Genomic DNA, 22854 nt, shown 5'->3' on the forward strand with positions numbered 1-22854 from the left:
AGCCTTACTTTCACACAGCTAGTGAAGACATAATTTCATCATTAAGTTCCTGCCACACTGCTCTGGTAAAGCATCTTTGAACACTTCTTCATAGCAAGAGCAAACCTGGTGAAAGGTTAGGACCAGGGGAGTAGGAAAAAAACAGAATATAAAGCCCACAAGGCTCCCCTGAGGCCTTCTGAAGTTGATGGAGGGATTGTTGCTGTATTTGGAGATGTTGGATCAGTCTCTTAATGGCTGTGACAAGAGAAAAGCATCAAAACAGAGGAGTACAGCCCTATGTTAAACATTTGGTTTAACATAGAACATAAGTGATCTCATGGACAGCAAGAGAATAAGGGAAATTTTGGTTTTCAGCTACGTGTATGTAAAACAAGATCACAGTTTCAGAATCCCAGGAGCAATCATAAAATGCTTGAGTTTCATGATATTTCTTCTTTGTGAGTTGAGCTACTGGCCACACATGTGAAATTAAAAGCACTTTGTTCCTTTAATTTTGCTTGTTTAGAAAAGTTATCAATAAATGCAATCTTGTCTCAATGACATAAGGGATCCTCAAGCCAAAAATACAGTAAGAAATTGTGTCATCTTGTTTTCCTGTTGTAAAAACCTGCAGGCACTGTGGATTAATGGCTGCTGTGGATTACTTAGGTTTGAAAAGTTATTTCTGTTTTTCCTCCACATGCAACGTATCCTATACAACGGTGTAAAGGGTTGGAGGCATGGATAAAATACTAAATCATTTCCAGAAATGAGTTGGTAGTAAACTGCTATCATCAATGTTTACACTGGAGCCATCACTGTCCAATCTTAACATAAATTTCCTTACCGTGAATTACTGACATTCAGTACATTCTTCCTTTCACTTAGATTGAACTGAGTCGTATGCAGCCTCTCTGTTTTTATATTGCCGTTTAGTAAAGCAGAAGACCTGTAGGAAAGAATAACAGCAAGCAAGCAAAAGTTTAATGATAAAACAAAACAGACATGGGTCTTGCATTAGTATGATACATCTGGATGGGTGAAGCCAGATTGCAGATAATTACAAAGGAAGATGCAAACCTCTTTGCTTTAATGGATTGAATAAAAAGATATTTGTCAGACAGTAGCAGATAATTTGAAATGAAATAGAAACTGTCTTATGCTTGAAAAGACTGGGGAAAGACACTGGAAATAATATTTCCTCCATTTCCCTGATTTCCCCTAGGTATTTTTACGAAGCAAAATGAAATAGCATAGTTACAACTCTGAGCAAGCTCTCAGAAAGCCAGCATGAAGCTCAGATTTCCTATACGTTGTAACCAAGAGGTGACGACACTTGGAAGAACAGTGTCATTCAAGTGTGTGACACACAGGGTTTGCATCTTTATAAATGCTGATATAGGGAGGCACTGCACTCAAACACCTTTTTGGAAGCTACTATCATAAATGCAACACATCATTTAAAAAAAAAAAAAAGTTAATCTTACTTGCTGAAAGTTTGTTTTTTTTTTTAAATCTCTCTTCTAGGCATTTTTCCAAACCCTCCCAACTGCTATTTGTCATTGCTGTTGTGCTTTTAGAGTATAATACAGGGATACATGAAGGCTATGAAGTACTACTAATAATATGGAAAAAGAATGTAAATTCTTTCTGTATGGCTTAAGTAAGCAGTCAAGAAAGAACCATTTAGTGGCCTGGGGGAATAGTTTCATTTCTTCGTCTTCTCCTTATAATTACCTGAGAGGGTAAGAGTGTGGCTCCTGCTGCATGCCAGATGGAAGAGTCAACTTCATCTGATCTAGGAGAGGACATTCTGACTTGGGAGCTTGGCTTTTCTCCTTCCTCTTCCCTTGTGATCTCTGCATAACCAAGGTAACTGGGAGAGAATCTGCAGACTGAATTGTACTTTTCCTTAGGGGTTGAAGAGAACGGTCAGATATTTTCTTAATGTGTGTACAGCTGATTCCTGAAACACACCACCACTGCTGAAATCAGTGACCTTGATTTGGCAACTGATGGTGTTTTGTGTGCTTATAATTGTGAATCAACTGCTGTGTGATCCAAACTGGAAAAATAATAGTGAAAGTGAATCACAAAATTACAGAATCACAGGATGGCTGAGGTTGGCAGGCACCAATGGGTCCATCTGATCTTACCCCATGTTCAATCAGGGATACCCAGTGCAGGCTGCCCAGGCCTATGTCCAGGCAGCTTTTGAAGATCTCCAAAGAGGAGACTCCACAGCCTCTCTGGAAAATAAGCACAGCACAGAAGTACTTCGTAGTGTTCAAACAGAGCCTTCCGTGTTCCAGTTTGTGTCCATTGCCTCTTGTCCTGGCACTGTGCACCACTGAAAAGAGCCTGTCCCCTTTGCACCCTTCTTTAGGTATTTATTGACATTAATGAGATCTCTCCTGAGCTTCCTCTAGGCTGAAAAGTCCCAGGTCTCTCTGCCTTTCCTCAAAGGAAAGATGTTGCTGTCCCTTAATCACATTGGTGGCCTTTCATTGGTGTCCCTCCATTAGATGCATGTCTCTCTGAGGAACCCAGAACAGCACATAGAACTTCAGGTGTGGCCTCACCAGTGTTTAATAGCTTGGAAAAATCATCTCTCTTGATCTGGTAAGGCTGAAGTTTTAACTCACATGATAGATCTTAAATCCGATCCTTACATTTTCACGCTTTCCTCTTCCTGCCCTGAACAAGACCTTGTCTGCTGGATTAGGTATAACTAACTGGCAGGTTGACAGGTCTTTCTAGTGGATAGGTTACATACAAGTCACAGAAAATAACTGAGTGTTGACAACGGTCCAGAAAAGGAAAAATGAATCCTGTATAAGGAATATGGACATGCTCATTCTGTCTTCCCAGTGATTATTTGGAATGCATCTTTTGCTACATTAATCAGGAAAGATACAGAATTCAGGCAGTGCCAATTTTACTGAGCCATGCTCAATAAGCAAGAGCGATGTGTTTATAGCTTTTATCTCTATTATTAAGGAGACTTTTATGTATCAAACTCTCACAGAATGATTCCCATGACATGTAATGCACCAGCACGAGCTCTCTAAATCATTTTAGTTCCGTCACTTTCAAGGCTGCAGTTAAGCTTCCATTAGCCTTCTGCTCAGGCCTGGCTTTCATGATGCCAGGAGTTATATGTACTTACAGTGGTTTATGCTACCACACAGTACATACAAATGTTACATCTAAGGAATAGGGATCAACAGTCTTCAGAAGAGACTTGTGGTTACTACACACTTTTTCTCCTCTTTTCCAAACCTTTTGTCCTCTATCTCCATAGTCTCAGTCTAACAGAACTGCAGCACCAGGGAAGTGGGGAAACAGACAGGTCATTCATTACCTGTCCCAGTAACTGCCTCAGCATTGGGCTGAAATTCTCTGTCTGTGCTCAGCATGAACACAAACACCTGTACTATGCACTGTACCTCACTGCAGAGATCCCTGAACAGGTGGATGCACTGGGCTCAGTGCAGCACTATGCAAGGTGTTAACCCGGCCCTGGGAACACCACATCATCAGTGTGCTGCTGTGTCTATGTTAAGCCACCCAAACCCCACTGAACTGACCAGTCCACATGCAGTGGCACTAATACTATTCTAATACTGGAGGGGACTCCTACAGCACTTGCAATTTTAGTGCCACGCTGTATGGAAATGCTCAGCATAGAAGTATATCTGCTGACCTCAGAGAACCACGTATCCAAGTGCCTGTCACCAGTCTGAGAAACAGGCTGCCCTTAAGCCTCCTGCCTAGTTTGGTGCTCAAGCCAGCAGTGCTGGGGCTCTCTGATGGCCAGGCTGGGGCTGACTTTCAGAGAACTGTTTAGTTTACTCCAGTACCTGCTGAGACATAACCAAACCCATACAACCAAACCTCAGCTTTTCTCTGACCGTGCCTGACCTCGGGCTGTCTGATAATACTGCAGCCACAACACTCCAGATCTTCTTCTGTAAATGTCTCAGCTCTCTGGTTGCACTGAAGTCATTCACATGGCTTATGGTTGCCTCCGGAACTTCATTTCTCCACAGCAGCTGTCCTTTTTGGCTTTAAAAAATATCAATGGGAAAACATAATGAACAACATAATGGTTCCATTTAGTGTCCAGTGGTGCTCACACTGACACAGCACTATCAAATGCATCAGAGATACAAACACCTCCTGACTACAAATTGTTGTCAGAATGAAGTGTAATTTAAAAATATATACCTCTATTTGACACAGCCATCACTAGAAATAGTTGCAATAGTGAATTCTGCCTTCTTCTAACCTGGACAAAGGAGACTACATGTACTGAAAAGCAGACAGACAAATGCTGTCAGTTTGAGGAAAATGCTGATGAAAACTTTGGTTACTCCTAATTCTAGTGGCCAAAGAAGATAGCACTTTGTACTTTGCAAAAAAAAAGTAAGGTATGACACAAATGAAACTGTTGTATTTTTCATTGCATTGCTGACATCTTTTTATCCCAAACAAATGCTCTGAACATACATTGTAACAGTTGAACACAGGTAACAAACAGTAAACCACCTATCAGTCCTTTTCTTACAGAAAAAGGACACAAAAAGTATAGGCCCATCTGAAAAATATAAATACAGGTTTGAATAATATAAAATTAATTCCACAAAGAACTCCTTTTTCATACCTTAAGTAAGATACTTTATATAAAAAATAAATATTTTCGATATTGTGCCCCCTTGTGTTTTTTTTTTGTTTTTTTTTTTTGTTTTGTTTTGTTTTGTTTTGTTTTTTGTTTTTTGTTTTTTTGCTTGTTTCAGCCAGAAGGTTGCTATGGAAAGATTGCTGTGGTTTTATTTTTCCTTCCCTAATTCCTTACACTGGAGTAGACACCAGGTAGCCCACTTTTCTCCGCAGTTGTATGATTATCTCCAGTTAAAACTGAAGTTTCTTTTTTCATTCTATGCCAGATTTTGGTCTCATTCATTTCTTGCATGAGTCAAAAACAGCCCAACTCTTGCCTCTCTACTTGTGATTGGTCAGCTTACCAGCTGAAGATACATGCAACTGTTTTTCCTTTCTAACAAAATCTTAGTCCGCATGTCAATATTCTGTATTCTCTAAAAATGTTGCAGACTCTATCATGCCACCGTGTGACTATTAATTTTAGTCTACCTGAAGATACTCCTTCTCTTTCAGATTTATCCCTGTGCAGTAGGTTTTACCTCCCCCTTTCAAAAGAAACCAACATGTCTCTGAGGTTAAACATTTCTGAGGTCTAGATAGACAAGAATCAGAAGAATTTCCTCAGAATGAACCCTATTTCAGTATCAAGTCTTTCCAGTAGTTTTTCCAAATCAACTCAGCTATGAAGAAAAGTATTTTATCCTGGTGGAAACCATAGACGAAAATACCAATGTGAAGTACAGTATGACAATACAGCTGGTTTTAAAGATCTCCACTTTTGTGATGGAGGCAGAAAGAGCTGAAAGGATTAACTGCTTTCTAGAGATAAAGCAGCAGGATATAGATTATGCTGTCTGGTGTCCATCTCCTTGTGACGAAGCCCATGGCTAGTGTGGGAGAGCCCTTGCTGGAGCAAAGAACCTTCACAGAGAATGTATAGGGATGTGAAAATGGCCACTAACAAAACTCAACTCCAAAAAAATGTTACTAGTGTTAAAAAATCTTTTACAGTGCAGGTGGTAAGGCGCTGGAACAGGTTGCCCAGTGATGTGGTTGATGCCCCATTCCTGGAGACTTTCAAGGTGAGGCTGGATAAGGCCCTGGGCAACCTGATCTAGCTCTGGTGTCCCTGTTTCATTGCAGGAGTGTTGGACTAGATGGCCCTCAGAGGTCCCTTCCAACTCTAAGGATTCTATAATTCCATGATTCTGTGATTAAAACCTATCACCTGAAGAAAGACAAATAGCTGGCATGCTTCATGGGCTGCAAAGAGAGCATTTGTTTCTTCTGCGATGATGGCTCAGTTTTCATTCTAGGGGATTTAAATTTTTGTTGTTTGGAGAAGTTTCACAGTGTAGTACCTTTAATTATTTAGATTGCTGACAACTGGAAGAAGTAGAAATATTTTAATTGCTTTAAGAGTGCTTACTTTGATTTTTGGAAGAGAAAATGATTGATCTATATATATATCATACACATAGAGAGATTTTTGCTGACTATAACTGTGAAGTACCTTTTAAGTTCAAAATTCAGGGTAAAGATAATTTTAATGAATAGGAAACAAAAGGTAAAGTACAAAGGCAAATGCTGATTTACCTAAAATTTTAGATTTTTTTTTCATGTTGTACAGATACAAGTATATAAAATGCCGTCAACTGCAGCCAGTAATCTGATGTAAGCAAATGTCACCTTACATCCATTTTCAAGAAAGTTTGCCCTTTCAAAATAATCAGCTGTTTTGGCCCAGTAGTGTTTAAAGAGCAATAATGTGCTTAGATGAGGGAGGACAATAATCAGAGTCACATCACAGAATCATAGAATGGCCTAGGTTGAAAAGGACCACAATGATCATGTAGTTTCAACCCCTGCTATGTGCAGGGTCACCAACCACCAGACCAGGCTGCCCAGAGCCACATCCAGCCTGGCCTTGAATGCCTCCAAGGATGGGGCATCCACAACATCCTTGGGCAACCTGTTCCAGTGTGTCACCACCCTCTGTGTGAAAAACTTCCTCCTAATATCTAACCTAAACCTCCCCTGTCTCAGTTTAAAACCATTCACCCTTGTCCTATCACTATCCACCCTCGTAAACAGCCGTTCCCCCTCCTGTTTATTCAAGTACTGGAAGGCCACAATGAGGTCTCCCTGGAGCCTTCACTTCTCCAAGCTAAACAAGCCCAGTTCCCTCAACTTTCTTCATAGGAGAGGTTCTCCAGCCCTCTGATCATCTTAGTGGCCCTCCTCTGGACCTGTTCCGAGAGCTCCACCTCATCCCTGTACTGGGGGCCCCAGGTTTGAATGCAGTACTCCAGATGGGGCCATAAGGTTGTGAAGTACCATATACATCTGGTGTATGTGACTGAGTTGTTTCTACATGAGTCAGTCCTGAGTCTTAGAAAGAGGAGACCCACAATCAGATTAAATTGACTCACTAAAAGCTCCTGGTGATGCCTTCTTCATAACTTTTTACTGACCCTCTCTCATGCCAGCAGGGCAACTGAAGACATTTTGGCCCAGTCTGTATCTCCCATATCTCTTCTATAAAATTTCTTCAGGTTGAATTTGCTACATCAGTTATTTTAAGTCAAATACTCTTAAGGTCAAATTTTCTATCTCGGTGATGTGTTAAGAAATGTTTTGAGTGTAAAGAGGTCAGAACTGGTAAATAAATAGTGAATAAATCTTGAACACCTATTGAGGGTTGTGAATGAACCCAGCACTTCTGCTATTCCACTTCTTCCCATTTCATTGTAGTCCCTGAGAGCAGTGATCCTTCCAATTCCACCAAGGAAAGATATCCAGTGAATCATTAATCTCAGGAAGCCTTGTTCTGTGGCGTTTCAGATGGCAGTCTTACAAGAACTCAAGGGTAGCTCTATTATTGTTATGGCCCCAGCTTTTCTGGAACGAGAAGGAATAAGATGTTGTTTCTCATCCCAGTTTTACAGAGGTATTATAGGCTATATTAGGAGTCTGTCATCTTCTTTAATCAAAGAATTGACAAACTGTTAAAAAAGCAACAGTCCATCTTATGAAACAAAAATGGAGTGAGTTTTGTTTCCAAACAAATGAAAAATAGGTAATTTTTTTAGTTTGTTCATTTACTACCTTTTATCTTCCCTCATTTAGAATGTTTCCTTTCCCACATCAGTGGAAATGTGCATGAGTGAGAAGTCAGACTTTTCAGCTAATGATGGTGATGCTACTTGAAGTTGTTCCATGGGCCACATTCTAACACCTAAGCCTATAAGCTACATATAGTGAAATATTTCTTTTATGAGAACCCATTTAAAAACTCTGACAAATTTAATTTCTCAGAAGTTTAGGAGTTGATGTAAATTTCTTTTAAACTCAATGATATGTATATACATATACACGGGTATATATATACCCACAGTGTATGTTTCTACAATTTCTAGACTAAATACTTACATATATAACAGGAAGAAGGAAATTAACTCTGAACCAGCATTGTCTGTTTTGTTTTTGTTTTACTTAGATGATAGCTTTCTTCTGCTTTTCCAACAACTGTTTCGTAACTATTTTTTCCTGACCCTTAAATCACACACACAAAAAAGTCTGTTCCAACAACATGTATTTCAACCCAACATTGAAGTAAAAGAGAGTATTTGCCACGAAGATGTCAGGCTTTGACTGGATGATTAACCTAACTGGATAGCCAGCTCACTGCACAGAAATGAAGAAAATGAAGATTTGGATCGGGATTTATTTGGCCTTCATTCAGTACCCATCTGCAGCACAGTAAGTTATAACCAGCTCGTACTAGGTTGAGTTCATGCACTTAGTATTCTATCCAGTAGGCCACACAATTCTACATAAATTACAGATAATATTTAAGCATCCTTTCTGAGCAAAAATGAACACACAATGTGCAAACGGGCAACTGCACTTACAGAACAACCACTGGATATAGCAGAAAAGGACGTAATCACCAAAAGGAGTTAACAGAGAATACACTAAATCATTAAGCTAGGGGAGAGGGGGAAACATAAATAGGAATCTAAGCACATGGAAAGCTGTGTCCCTTTGGGCCAGATCTCTAGTAGGTGGACATCAACATAAATCTGCTGTTTATTCAGTTTGTGAAGGTCTCTGGAAGGACTAGCTTGATCACTCTGTAGCACTGCTCTTAGTGCTAACACTGGGAAGCATATTTTATAGGAAAGCTCATCAGTTCCCAGATCTGCAGAGCAAACTTGATAAAGTGCAGTACTGCAGCAGTTGCAACATACCAATACTTCTAACTGCAGAAGAGCCGCACCCTGCGGCGGTGACAAAGACATGCACACACTTTCATGTTGCCACTTGTAGGCCAAGCTAATTGCAAAGCGTCCTGCAATCCTCACTGTGATGAATTCATTAACCTGAAAGACCAACAAAGGAGACTTACTTACTCCACCGTGTTTCCATGTGTTTTCACATTTACGGTGGATGGAAGAGACAGACTGAAATCTCAGCAGGTTAGTTATCCAACACAGTTGGTCATGACTTATTCTACAAACAAGTTTCAGTGCTGTCACTCTCCATTTGAATCCTGCAAAGTTAGCTTCTGGCACATAAGCTGTGGATTGAGATGATAGCTCCCAGCCCTTTGTCTGGATGACTCCTGCCCAGAGCAAACATCCTGAGACTGTGCATGAGTTGGAAGGTGATGCTGTGTATCAGAAAGGCACGAGAAACTTTCAGAACCACTCAGGAAAGTGTGTCTACTTCTTCTAAGTCAGAGAAATAGTGGAGTCAGACAAGGACAGACTCTGGAGAAGCCAGTCTGTGCTTGCCCTGTAACTGCTGTTGTTAGAGTAGGCAGTGTTTGGCCAGTTCAGTCACGAGAAAAAGAATTAGTATTTTGATGCATACAATGTGATTTATTGAAATAATGGTCACTATAACCTTTAGCATTGCCTGTGCATACAGCCAATGAAAAATGACCTGGTGACAGCAGGTAGGGCACTTGGAACCACTTTTCCTATCTTCTATTTAATCCAGTTTGCATCACTTGTTTCCAGTCTGACGCTCCTGCTCATTCAAACAAAGTCAGAAGTGTGTTGCAGATACTAACGGCTTTACTGAACTCACATTTGTTTTCATGTGACTCTTGAAATAAATCCATTTGGTACAGCACATAATTCACAGCAACATTCCATAATCTGTACTTGATATTTCAAACTGTTTCAATAATTATCTGACGTTTACAGACTCCTTCAAAATCAGAACTGCAGATAAAGCATGATATTTCAGACATGTTAAACTCCTGCAGACCTTAGAGAGTAAACAGAGGTCAGTATATAGAACATATCAAACCCAAAGAAGAGTGAGTATCTATCAATATCAGTCATAGCTGCAGTAAGATTTTCATTGCCATTTGCTTGTTTGAAGTTACTCCTCCCTATCAGCAGCAGCCTGGGCAGTATGAGCCAAGTGACAGGAACCTATTATGTGTTTAGCTACGTGTCATTCTGTCAGTCTTACGTGTGCCTCGTACAAAACACCAAGGGTGCTGCCAGTAGCCCTGTATTAAGTAGAAAGGAAGAAAAAATCTCCCGACCCGACCCAAATAATGTGTCTTTACCAACACTGTGTCTGAAGGCATGCTTAATAACTTGGATTGCAAATGTTTTCCCTGCCTTTCTAGTAATTTTGCAGCATTTTAGGCTGAGATTTGGTAACCACAAAGAAGTGGGAGGCTTTTCACAGACCTCAGTGGGAGCTGGATCAGAACTGAAATCAGGCAAAGTGCCTGCAAAGTGATCATGCCCCAGAGAAATGTGAGAAATAGCTTGTTCGTATCGACTTGAAAGAAAAGGCTCTTCCAAAATGCATCCAGTAGGGAGGATGGGCTTCTTGTTTGCTGAAAACCTGAGCTACAACAGTTGTAGGAAATCTGCTTTTCTTTCTTTACCTGAAGGAACAACAGGAGTTAAAAAAGAGGTAATTCATGTAGAGACTGTTAGAAAAATCATTCATTTTAAAGCCTGATAGAGAAAGAGAAATAAAAGCTCCGTGTTCCTTACAATTCACACACCTCAGAGAGACTAAGGGATCTGGGAGGAGAAAGCAAGAGGTAAGAACAACAGTAAAAAAGGTAAAGCTTTAAATATTACCTGTGCTATAACTGGCTGGGCAAGCTTGCCATCCTGAGGCCATTTCCATTCTTTGACCATTTCTTCATCTTCATTAGTCACCAGACCTCCTTCCTGATTAAACATCATGGTTACAGTGCTGCTGCAAATAGGCAGAAATGTGAAACCTGTTTTTCCTGGTGTATCTCAGGAAAACCTTAAACAATCCAAGAATCTTGCTTTGATCTAGGAGTCTCTAATTAAAAAGCCGCTTTGCATAGCCACTCCTTCACTCAGCTTTTCTCATGCTACGGGCTTGTGAGGAAGGTATAAATCATTGTCCTTTTGCTACAAACAAAAGCTAGGGTTAAATTCTTGTATTAATAATTCAAAGCAGAAAGAAGCTGGGGTCAAACACTATGATTTCATTGCCATTTCCACTTCATAGCTGGTGATTCATAACTGGGTTCTCTCAAACCTTAGCTGAAGAATACTGAATTTATGTCCTTAATAGAAGAGATATATTGAGTTTTCACTGTGTTTTTTGAAAACGAATACATAGATTGTAACAAGAACGAAGGAAGCATAAGGAATCCTGAGATTTCAGCTTTGCACTTTATATTCTCTATTATTTTTGTTTGCTTTTCTGCAATATAAAGTTGGCCAGTATAGGTAAATTGGGCAAGTGTTATTTAAATTCTTTAATGAGGATTGTTTAAAATATATATTTTTGGACACCTGGACACTTTATGTCAACAAGAGCCAGCTCCTTTCATCAACTGTGAGGGCAGTGAACTCTTTTCAGTGCTTTTATACAAGACCTGAAAAATGCTTCCTCACACAGCTCCAGTAAAACATTCCTCCTATCCCGAAAGTTCAGCCACCAGCCAATGATCTTCACTTCCTTACAAATAAAGGCAGCTGCAAATCAATTAGTTCCTCATTTTCAGCTACTATTCCTCTCTGAAGAGCACTAAATTTTGATTCCAGATTTCTTGAGTACTCTGAAGTCACTAAAGGAGCAAAGAAGAGGAAAATTAGGCGAAGACTGTATTGTAAGTAGGATCAATGATAACCTTTGCTCACATCGTGTACAGGTGCAGAGAACTACACAGAGAGATAAACAGATAGCAACAATATTCAGAAGAGAAGTGCTGATGAAGCAATGGAGGAAGAGGATGTCTGCCTTTTGGCTTTGTGCAACAGCCATCCACACACATCTCATGCTATGTGTTCAAGGCAGCCAGAAGGCTGGCTCCCATTTGCCCACCATCTCCTCTGTATGTAGGAATTTTCTAGTAAACCAAAGTGCATCCTGTCCTTACAGCACTGGGGTCGCAAATTAGGAATTTGCTTTTCCCAGTGAATTCTGTCTCGCTCAGCAATTTAGTTAACAGAGTGCTTTTGGGCTGCTTGAACACCTGATGACATTTGACTCTTAGAGGGGAATCAGAGAAGACAGGTTTCTTCACCTCCAGGAGACTTGAACAAGGAGTCTTCTTTTATTTTTCCACACTTATAGATGCCAATCTCCTTTAATGTCAGATTCTCTGTGGACTATGAGTGTGTCTCTGCAAGTTTGGTTACCTAAGACTATACTCGGCTTTCATTTTTTAGTGCAAATGGTTAGATGAAAAACAACCAACCAAAATAAACCCAACCCACTGTCAGACACCCAGCTGAATTATAGAAACTTGTGTTGCACAACATACCACTATTTTCATGTCTGTTCTGATTTTGAACATTGCTCAGATCCTTGTATAGCTTCATGTTCTCGGCTCTAATTTGCAGAATCAAGCAACAGTTTCTAGTGCATCTGCCTACCTGTTAGGAAGATAGATGCTGCCATGTCCGAAAGGGGTGAAATTTCCAACTATAGAATGATCTGGGGAAAGGCTAAATGTATTGGTATACATCCCCCCACATGGGAGATTGCAGCAGCTCTGGCAAACTGCAAGATATTCAAATGGATAGCTAAAATGAGAGTCAAGGAGTTATCAGTCTCTCTCCAACTCTGTAGCTTCTGTCACTTACCCATGCAGACAACATGGGGACTAGCATCATCAGCTTGAAGACAGGATATTGGATCCATGTGCATAAGAGAAAGTGAAACTACCAACCCAGTCATCTCCTTCCTTGAATAAGTGGATTGGGAGTGATAGAGGATGAGCAGGCAAAGCTCTCAGTACAAAATTCACCTTACTAAACTAATACAAGGTAGCAGGAAACTCATGCTGGTACAGGTCAAAAGTGTCCTTTGCAGAAGCAATGTATGACTCAGAAGTATGTTTATGAAGCATAGTGTCTTTTGTGGACTTGTAACAGAGCAGATTTGCACAGTTCCTAATCCAATTTGATATTTGTGATTGATAAAGTGGTCTTTGTTCAAGACAGGGTTATACTCTAAATAGGTTGCTGTCTGATGCTGTTAATTTAAAACTGCATTTTTCATTCTGATTTTATTTATTTATTTATTTATTTAGGCCTTTTAACCCACCTGACACATACTGGGCTTTGCTGTTGTAGACTGACTATAGATATGGTACCATATAAATAGAGTCTGATAAGAAACTCAAAGAATAAAGTGTTGTTCTTTTACATCTAGCTGGATTTTGGAAGCTGTTCAGCTACATGCTGTGTGATTATTTTGCTGTAGAAGTCGCAGAATCACAGAATTACAGAATGGCCCAGGCTGGAAGGGACCTCAAGGATCATGAATCTCCAACCCCCTGCCACAGGCTGGGCCACCAACCTCCCCATTTGATACTAGACCTGGTTGCCCAGGGCCCCAACCTGGCCTTGAACATGAATTTAAGTGAGCTGTGTAAACAGAAAGGATATTAAATGAATCATTTAGTCTATAGTGCAGTTTTCTCTGTGCTGTGTTTGCTTTCTTGACCACTGGAATCTGAGGTTTGTCATATGGAAGCTCTGATGTGACAGTCCTGCCAGCCTGAACATTCCATGTCCTGGGGAAAGTTTCTTTTCTGTAATCACAATACTGTAGAATAATTGGTTTGTCAAACCCAACTTCTTTCAGGTTGGATGCTTGCTCATTTCTGTTTACATGAGGGAGGAAAAAATGTAACTGTGATTAGTTCTTGCTAAGTGGAATCCTTGGGCAAGGCTTCTGCTGATTAAGAATGAAGTTTGATCTAAGCAGAAAACATACGGTGGTTTCTCAGCTATAAAATATCACACATTACTCTCATAGACAAAGGAATCAAACAAGTTACCCAAGATCACACAAGTCACCTGTGGTTAAGCTGTCAATAGAACTGACTGCACCAATCCTCCACATAGCAGAGACTGCACCTACACATAGCAGAGATCCACTGACAGTGAGAACCAGCACTTCTGCTGCAGATCTGTCCATCTGCTTCAATAGGTCACTTTCACCATCCTGGATTACATGCAGCCACTGTGTTATTATTTTTTCCTATTATTTATTTCACCTTTCAGAGAAACAACAATATTAAAACATTTTAAAATTTCCTTTCAGATTTTCTTTGTATCTATTTCAGTCCCTGATCATAAGAAAGAAGCACAGGGACAGAGTTTGAGGCTGGCTGAATGGTCCCAAATCTAGCAGGCAGCTTGTTAGTCCTGCCAGCCTTTGGCTGACATTCTTTTCAATTAGACTTTCTATATGTAATGTCTTACATGTATATGTGAGTCCATGCATGCCTTCTTTTGCTCTTTGTCAGTTACACAAAAAAACCCATGCAGGTCACCGTAGCAGCACTAAACAAATAAAACCATTAAAGAAATAAATGAGCAAAAAAGCCAGTCAATTTTGAGGAAAGCTAATTACGTAAAACATTAGCTGATAGAAATCAAAGGAACATTTTTGTCTTTGAGCCAAAATTTCTTGCTGTTTAAATTTTGCCATTAAATATTGCTCAGTATAAAGTTTTTGCTGACTAGGCTAAGCACAGTTATTCAGGAACACAAAGCCAACTTCCACAGCACCGACACAGGAATCTGGCAACAGCATTAGGGTACTGCAATATGAGGGGTATCATTTTACTTCCAATCCAATGGGCAAATGCTGGAAAGAAAACACGCTCAGATACTGTGAAAGGCACACCTTGCTTGGTGGGAGACCCTACCACTTTATTTGTGGCATAAATGTTGCCTTCAATTAAGTCAACAGACTGCAGAGCTTTTGGGAACAGTGATATGGTAGACTCCAGAATAGTTGAGCCAGAGGTAAGGAAATGCATTCTCAGGGCTTGCATGAGCTCTATCAGTTCGCAGCAATTACAGCCTGGGCTGTGCCAAAGCCCACTGTTTGGAAGAATAAATAACAGATACATTTTAGTGTGTTCTCTAAAAGAAGTATGTAAAGGACATGGCATGTCTTGTGGGTGGGAAGACAGCAGTGCTTATTGAAATGATCAGAACAGAAACTGTTTCCAGGATAAGCTTAATTGTCACGTTGCTTTTCTTTCTCTTTGTTTTGCAATCACATTATATAGCTATTGGAGGCAGATAGAGGTTGGTAAAACAAAGCCAATTCCAGCGTTTGCTCCAAAATCAATTATCTTGGACTTTGGGGTACTCAGTTCTCCAAAGATTAAACCAGTGACAGAGACCCGTTTCAGGAATAATATGCAGTGTACTACTATATTTTACGATGTGATGTACATATAGTAGCATGTACATTCTTACTCATAAGTGCTAGTTTTTACATAGCCACTAGCTGCTAAACCTATTCTCACCAATTTTCACCTGCAACACAATGCTGTTTTCACTCAATCTGAATATGTTCTTATTTTTTTTGCCAATGTATAGGAACTATCACTTAAATAGTACAACATATAATAGCTGAAATTCAGGTACTGTGCTGTAGATAAATTATACAGGTTAACTTTTAATAGCTGTCCTTGTAAGTAATTAATGCTTATAGTTATCAGAGAATATTTTCTTATTTAAATTTTGCCACGTTTATAAAATGCCAGCACTTCTTCTTCAGATAATTGATCCAGGCAGTGCAGATCTTAGCTATTTCAGACATCTCCTGCTTTCCTTTGAAACTATTTTAGCAATATAATCAGTATAAAGAATGACTGACTAATTTGGAGGCCACCATCCATTTTTAACACATAGCTAACTCTCTGTGGTGAGTCGTCAGCGTTGTAAGTCTATCTTGTGCTATGTAAAAACAGAAGGTTTAAGTGTAAACAGCATGAGGAAGTCTCAAGGCCTGATTTTGGCCACAGTACCTTATGGCAGCCTTCTCTCAAGCCCTGACAAGTAAACAAGCTACAGATCACTTCATATTATCACAGTGCTAAATAGCCTTAATGCGCCATGGTTTCTATTGCAAAAGATATACAATCAAGTTTTCACAACTACTGGGAAGTTTATCTGCAGATTAATCAAAATTATTGTCTCACCACTAATCCCTGAAAATGCTTCTCTTGGGATAATTATTATCTTCCATTACCACCAACAAAAATAAAAGTATGTTTCCCTTTTATGAATAGTGAAGTGCTAAACTGAACTCTGAGAGTTTTCAGAGCAGTAACACTCTCCCATATAGTCTGTTGGTTTGGGTAAATGTTCTACTTCATAAAAGCATTGCCACATACGCTAACTTTGTTTATGGAGGTAAAAATCTCAGTTTGTTACGTTTGTTTTTGAACTTGCTCAGGTCTCTCCAGGGTCCACACATAAGGCAGATTCTGATGAATGCCTTCAGACTTTGAGTCAGAAAGCTGGAAAATCAAACCTAGAGAAACAGAATGAGAGATTAGAAATAGATGCATAAGTAAAGACTGACGTTAATGTTAGCCCTGTTCCACATTATCCTTCTATGGAAAGTAAGGTTCATTCATACACATATATTGTGCTGTAGCTTGGAGAACTGTTTTCTTAAGCAGATTCTTTGCCTTGGAAAATAAAGAAGGAGAAAGAGGTAATATGTATTCTGAGTGTCACTGTTCAGTTGGTCTACAGCCAGACAGGTACAGGATTGTCACTGGAAAGGATGTAGTGTAATGCTCCTATAAGACAGGAAAGGGTAGAAACAGTTCAGTGGGAGCTGGTTATCTCCACCCTTCATGCATTCCTTTGTGATTAAGAAACCTCCAACAGCTGCCTGACTGTACAGTGCACTGGCAAATCCTCTGGTGGAGTGCTGGAAGATAATACACAATGTTAAGATGACCAATGATCTTGAAATCACTGCGCAGAATAAAGAGGCAGCCTGTGGACACAAAAGCTTAAGGTGGAATCAATAATCTTGCCGATTCAGCAGCACAATGACACAGGACATGCAACAAACACCACAGGAACACATTTCCAGATGGTTCAGGTGTGCTGTTCCACTGTTATAATCAGAGGAAATCAGATGCCACATTTTTAGGAAACACCAGGAGAAGTTATAAATCCCTTCTGTTTCAATATATTGGTTTACGAAGCTATTCTTCTGTGCTAGGATGATAGATGTCTCTGCAACACTTTCAGCAATGCACAGACAATATTTTTTTATTTTTTCACATGGTAGTGTTCTCAAATAAATAAAAATTAAGAAAAAAAAGGTGCAGAATAAGCAGCCCTTCCCTTTAGATCATCAGCATTGCCCATAGATTTTAGGCAGAGCTTACATAATGCCTTGTGATGAACGTTTCAGTGGGTGCATTAGTACTGCCATTCAGAGGAAGTTATTAACTCAAACACATGTGGTCAGACAGTTCCCAGCAGGGAAGGATTAAAATAATATCCCAAAGCAGTGGTTGGTCCTGCATTTTGCTAGCACAGAGAAGTGGACTCACGGTGGCTACATACGACAGGTACAGAAACGTTATTGGCAGATGACCACAAATAATCAGAGGACTACGTATTTAAAACCAGACTGTAGTAAAAAGGCAGAGTATTATTACTTTAAAATTACTCCTTTCCCATGGTAATCCATTCTTTAATTAATTCAGGCATCCGTAACAGTATGTTCAGTTAGTGTATCATTCCAAACACCTCTGCAAAACACTAGCTTTACAAAGCAGCTGCCTGCTTCTCTCGCCTTGTTCCTCACAAATGTTGGATGAAAGTGAGAAGCTGACTGTGATGGGTGACTGGTCAGCATCATTTTGTACAACAGGAGCTAAACACAAAGAAAGCAGAATGCAGTGCTTAGGAACACACATGGAAAGGTAAATCTACTTTTAAAAACTAATATTAATTTCTTTTTAAAGAGATGAGTATCACCTGGAGAATTGTAACAGGCTTCTTCCCAACACTAGGTTCAGCACTGACAATCATTGACACTCGCAGAATGAAATGCTTTAGATGCAAATGTTCTCTACTGGTGCAATATGTTATGACTCTATCACTCACCTTGAAAGAGGAGACTAAAAATGCTTTGCTAAATGACTTGAAACATTGCCCAGTTTCATCGGCTTTGTTCTTCTAAGTGTTTGTACCTCTTGCTTCAGCTGCAAAGCTATTTCATCATGTCCTAAACCAGTGCTTTGCAAAGAACTGCAGCGTATCAAGTTATAAGCTGGAGCACATTGGCCTATCCAGCCAATAGTGTAGTCTTAACAGAAAGCACTTTTTTTTTTTTTTTTTATGGCCAAATGTTACAACACAGCACATTTCTGCAGCACTGTATTACCTTCAATTTCTGGAGGTGCGTTTGATGCCATCTCAGGATTTCTCTCTCCCTTGTAGTGCAGGCTGGTAGAGTAAAGCCTTTCTTGTGTTGTTCTTTTCTGACAGCAGTGATTTCATGCTCCTTACCTTTGGATGCCAGAGTACTATTCTTAACATCCTCTGAGGCCTGGCTTCTCCTGGATCTCATGCCTTTGTATGACAGCAACTTCTGCTGCCGTTTACAGAAAGCAGCCCCCTCAGTGAGTTCCCTCCAGCTGCAGGTAAGCACATTTACAAGTTCCAGTGGAAAACCAGTCCGATATCTAGCCAGGAGCTGCAACTTTTCCCCAAGTTCATGTAACATGTCGGCAGATGCAGACTTATTCAACATGTTAACTGGTGAGTCCTTATCTGCCTGTGGGATCAGAGCACACTGGGAGATCTTTGGATTTGAGTCCTCTGTAGTGGTTTTATACAGGGAATGATGAGATATTTGATGGAAAACTGGATCTTTTTCTTTTTGCGTATCATCATTTAAGAAACCATCTTCATGTCTTTCTGTATACTCCCCTGCGCAGAAGGGATTCCTGCCTTCAGTCAGGCTGAGGAATAAAACAGATGGATAGTCCAGTGAGAGCAGTAACAATTAAAGGACACACAGAACAGTTCTGCTACCTCAAACCAGCGGACACGCTGGCAGCGCCCCTTTCACAATTGAGACTGCACCACATTTCCTCCCAAGGACTCTCCTAGATCAAGCTCTGAAATACCTGTGCAGAGCAGCAGGAGACAATCTAGTGCAGCCATTGCCAAACCAGGGAACATCTGCACTGACAGTGTACACTTTGAACTATGCCTGCTGAAATGCACTGTTCAAGACTCTTAGTTCAAGATTTGTATGTTAAATATATTAAACTCATGAAATGTTGACAGCGGAAACGAATATTAGGTAACATACCTCAAGAAGTGAGAGGTCTGTACAGGACACTACCACCTTCCCACTCTGCTCCTACTGCATGGCAGAGTGTCAGCTCTGATCATTTGCCTCCCCAGCTATCCCATTCTGCCTTGACCGCATCTACCTCAGGACTCCTTTGTGCCTTTCCTGAAAAACTAGTTTACAGAAACTTGCCTGCTTCCACCACTACTGGCATGACACCATCAGCTGGGAGTAAAGCTGACGGGATGAGGATTTGTAGTGAGTGCATGGCAATATGAGGACACTTCTCCTGATACCTCCTTCTCCCTCTCTTTCATTCTAGCTTTCATCTACAACAAAATAAATGTTTCCAATTTAACATTGGAGGATGTATGAAGGGAAAGAGGGAAGTAGAACAATGTCCTGAAAATGAAAGCAATAACCTGGTCAAAGAAATATATGGGTCCTGCCTCTGGCACTGCATCTCTAAGTACTGGTTCCATTACTCCCAAGATGAGCAAGGGCTGAAAAATTTCAAGGGAAGATAGTTATGTCAGCAGGCATAAGAAACTGTTCCTTCTTTTCACACTAACAGTGAAGCTGAGCCATTATTTTCTGTGTGAGGTATTGAAAATCTGCTTCAAGCATTACATGAAACACCACTGTACAAATAGGAATGCATTCACATGTCAGTGGACTAAATTATAGGAAGTCAATTACAAAATTGAAAAGCTGAGTGTCAGTTTTTTGTTCATTTAGATTCATACCACTCCAAAAAAGAGGCTTCATGAGGTACAGCCTACTGCTACTTCATAGGACAGATATCTCAGTTTGTTTGTTATATGAAAAAGAAGACAGGTTTCGTATGACTCAGGGACTGTCATTAAATATGCTTCCATTCAAAAAAGTTTTTTTATGACTCTATCATGAGTGTTAAAAGAGGATTTCAAAGATATCACTGAGGCAATTTCTGATTCTGTGCAACTTTTCATCATACTCTACCAAAACTGTACAGGGATCTGCCGTCGGGGCATCCCTCACTGTAGAACATTCTAATACACGTATCTGCACACGTGCCTAATTCATTCCAGCTTTCACTTACAAGCTTTCATACAAGCTCCTTATCACCAAAAATTTAAGATGTCTTTTTGAAGCACGGGTTCAGACATCAGATTGTTCTGTTTATTTGAAGCCTGTTATTTAGTAATTTTTAAAAAACGAACTCCAGAGGCAATTAATTGACTTACATATATTGGTACAGCATATCTCTATTCATGCAAGATGAAGTATGTTTGCTTTGGCACAGCGTGAGTGTACAAGCAATGTTCTGTGACTCTCAAGGTAGCTTTAAGACATGAAATTTGCTTCTTTTCAGAAGCACTCACTGCATCCTTTGAAAGTCTGGCCTCCAAAGGGCACTGTTGTGACTCTAGCAGATGCAATGCCAGGATGTTTGGATTATGGCTGACAGGCTGTAATCAAACTGATGGAAAAAAGGGAAATCAACCATAGGATGTGAAAAGAAGTCCACAGTAAATAGTATTAAATGAGAATTATTCATCTGCTTTTGTCACCTTAAAATTTGAACGAAATATTTCATCAAGCTTTTAAAGGAAGGAGTAGTTTCAGAAGAAAGGATGTCCTTCATTCTGCTTGTGCCAAGAAATGCGTGTCCAACGTTTTGGCTTGCCTGGGCTGCATTGAGTGAACAGGAATTGTCTTGGGCTGCATCTATGAGAGCTGCTTTGAAAGTAATGCCTTCTAATTATTTTCATGGAAACTACAACAGGCACAGACAGCACAATAACACTGCTGAACAGAGAATATTCTCAGCTATAAAACACTTTTTCAACACAGTCATCACCATTAGCTGTAAATAAAAAATTAACAAAATGAACAAAAGCCTGCATGCTGTGCTTGTAACAATCTGCACTGGTTGAGGTCACTGTTGCTGTCATCACTGCTGAAGTGCAGCAGCCACCACCTCACTACGCTGACGTCCATGGCTTGGTCTCCAGCAAGTTTTGATGAATGTCAGTGGGTGCCATTTTCTCCACATGAAGGAATTCAATGACACACCTTTCCTTCATATACACTTCCATGTCAGACTTCATTGTGTCAGACTGTCCCTCTGCTGCGATCTGTCGCACAGCAACAAAACGTAGTGGAATATTGGTGGAAAGGTTCAACTTCTGCCATACCACCAATCTGACATCCTGAGTCGACACAATAAAACAGGAGGTACTACTTTTGGAGCAGCTCTTATAATATTGATAACGTATATAAGTGACAAAACTTATTTTATTTTTTAATGTTCTTCTATTAAAACATATAAAGAAGAGAGCAACAAAAACATAAAACCAGTAGGATATGTGACCCTGTTTTGTGAAACTAACACATCAGCCTGGTTCAGAGGAAGTAGCTGCAATTCTCAGAGAGCTCTCAAGGTGTTCCTCAGAGATTCTTGGTGAAATCTGGCTGGACATTGCTGTGCTAAGGAAATCATTATCAGGAGACAGCTGTCATCCCCACAGTAAATGCTATGGATGATGATTTCTGAGGAAAGACAACCGTCCTCTGTCTTCAGCAATCAGTGAGTGGGGAGCAGCTTCTACATTTGCTTTCATAGACTGGATGTTTTCCTTTGACTAGATCCAGCCTTTAGGCCTGATATTAAATATTGTGTCAGAACGACTGTCCCACCTACCTCAATGGATTTTTGGAGCTGAGTCAGGACTGTGAGCTTTGGGCCTAAGCTAGGAAGAAGAGTTGAAGTGTTGTAAACACATAATTAATAACATCATCTCCAGAAATACAAACAGAAAAACAAGTACAACCTCCTTCTGTTTGGATTCTTCTTGGGACAGATGCTGGCCATGTACTTCAGTCCTCCCTCCTCCTCTATCCAAGATGAACCTGCAGCTGTCAGGGACAACTTCCCCCCTCCACTCTATGCCATTTCCTCACACATATACAGGTTGAAAACAGCAGCAACAATAATTAAATTAAAATATAACTCACTCTGAAAGAAGCTTTTTCCTGAAGATCATAACTTCTTCTGCCAGGAAAATGGTGCAATGGGAGCTGCTTCCCTGGAAGAAAAATAGTTAGGAGGTGAGTCTCTGTTGTTTTTCCGGACAGCGTCTCAAGTCCTGCAGCTTAGTTACTGTGTGTTTTGGACTCAGTTCTTCCCTTAGCTCCCCAGACAGTGCCTGCCTGAGAGGCAGGTGGTTAAAAACAACTAACAGCCACTGTAAGAAAGTGAAAAAATCAGTATCTTTCTCCAGCTAAAGGTAGTTTTCATGCATCACTTCTGCCTACTACCTGTTTGATACTGTCATCCTATCATGCTGTTTGATAAGGTATGAAATGGGAAAATGTAGTACCCATTAATACAAAGCACAACAAATGTTAGGAACAGCTTAGTGGCAGTAATGCAAGGGCAACGCTTTCCGAGCTGGTAAGGACACGGTGCTCTCTACCTGCTTCTGAGAGACCAGGTCCTCTTACTGGCAGCCAGTGGGTATGGTGCTGATGGGCTGGCGGTTGGACTACATGATCTTAGTGGTCTTTTCTAATCTTAATGACTCTATGATTAGTGAAAATCTG

At 40.2% G+C, this 22854-nt stretch overlaps 1 pseudogene across 1 annotated transcript in view; it reads right to left on the reverse strand.

Moving 5' to 3' along the window:
- LOC146545276 (uncharacterized) overlaps window positions 1-22422 on the reverse strand; it is a 45188-nt pseudogene extending 22766 nt beyond the window's left edge. Inside the window, exons 1-13 of the transcript XR_014885065.1 lie at window positions 22267-22422; window positions 18349-18928; window positions 17755-17835; window positions 16365-16464; window positions 13435-13786; window positions 12552-12718; window positions 10770-10890; window positions 8907-9032; window positions 8677-8705; window positions 6656-6658; window positions 3907-4026; window positions 1720-1948; window positions 830-931 (exon numbers count right to left, since the gene is read on the reverse strand). The product of XR_014885065.1 is annotated as an uncharacterized LOC146545276 (transcript). The remainder of the gene's footprint in view (window positions 1-829; window positions 932-1719; window positions 1949-3906; window positions 4027-6655; window positions 6659-8676; window positions 8706-8906; window positions 9033-10769; window positions 10891-12551; window positions 12719-13434; window positions 13787-16364; window positions 16465-17754; window positions 17836-18348; window positions 18929-22266) is intronic.
- Window positions 22423-22854: the final 432 nt, after the last annotated feature.

Source organism: Meleagris gallopavo, chromosome 1 (genome assembly GCF_905368555.1).
Source record: "Meleagris gallopavo chromosome 1, MGAL_WU_HG_1.1, whole genome shotgun sequence".
Classification (NCBI taxonomy): domain Eukaryota; kingdom Metazoa; phylum Chordata; class Aves; order Galliformes; family Phasianidae; genus Meleagris; species Meleagris gallopavo.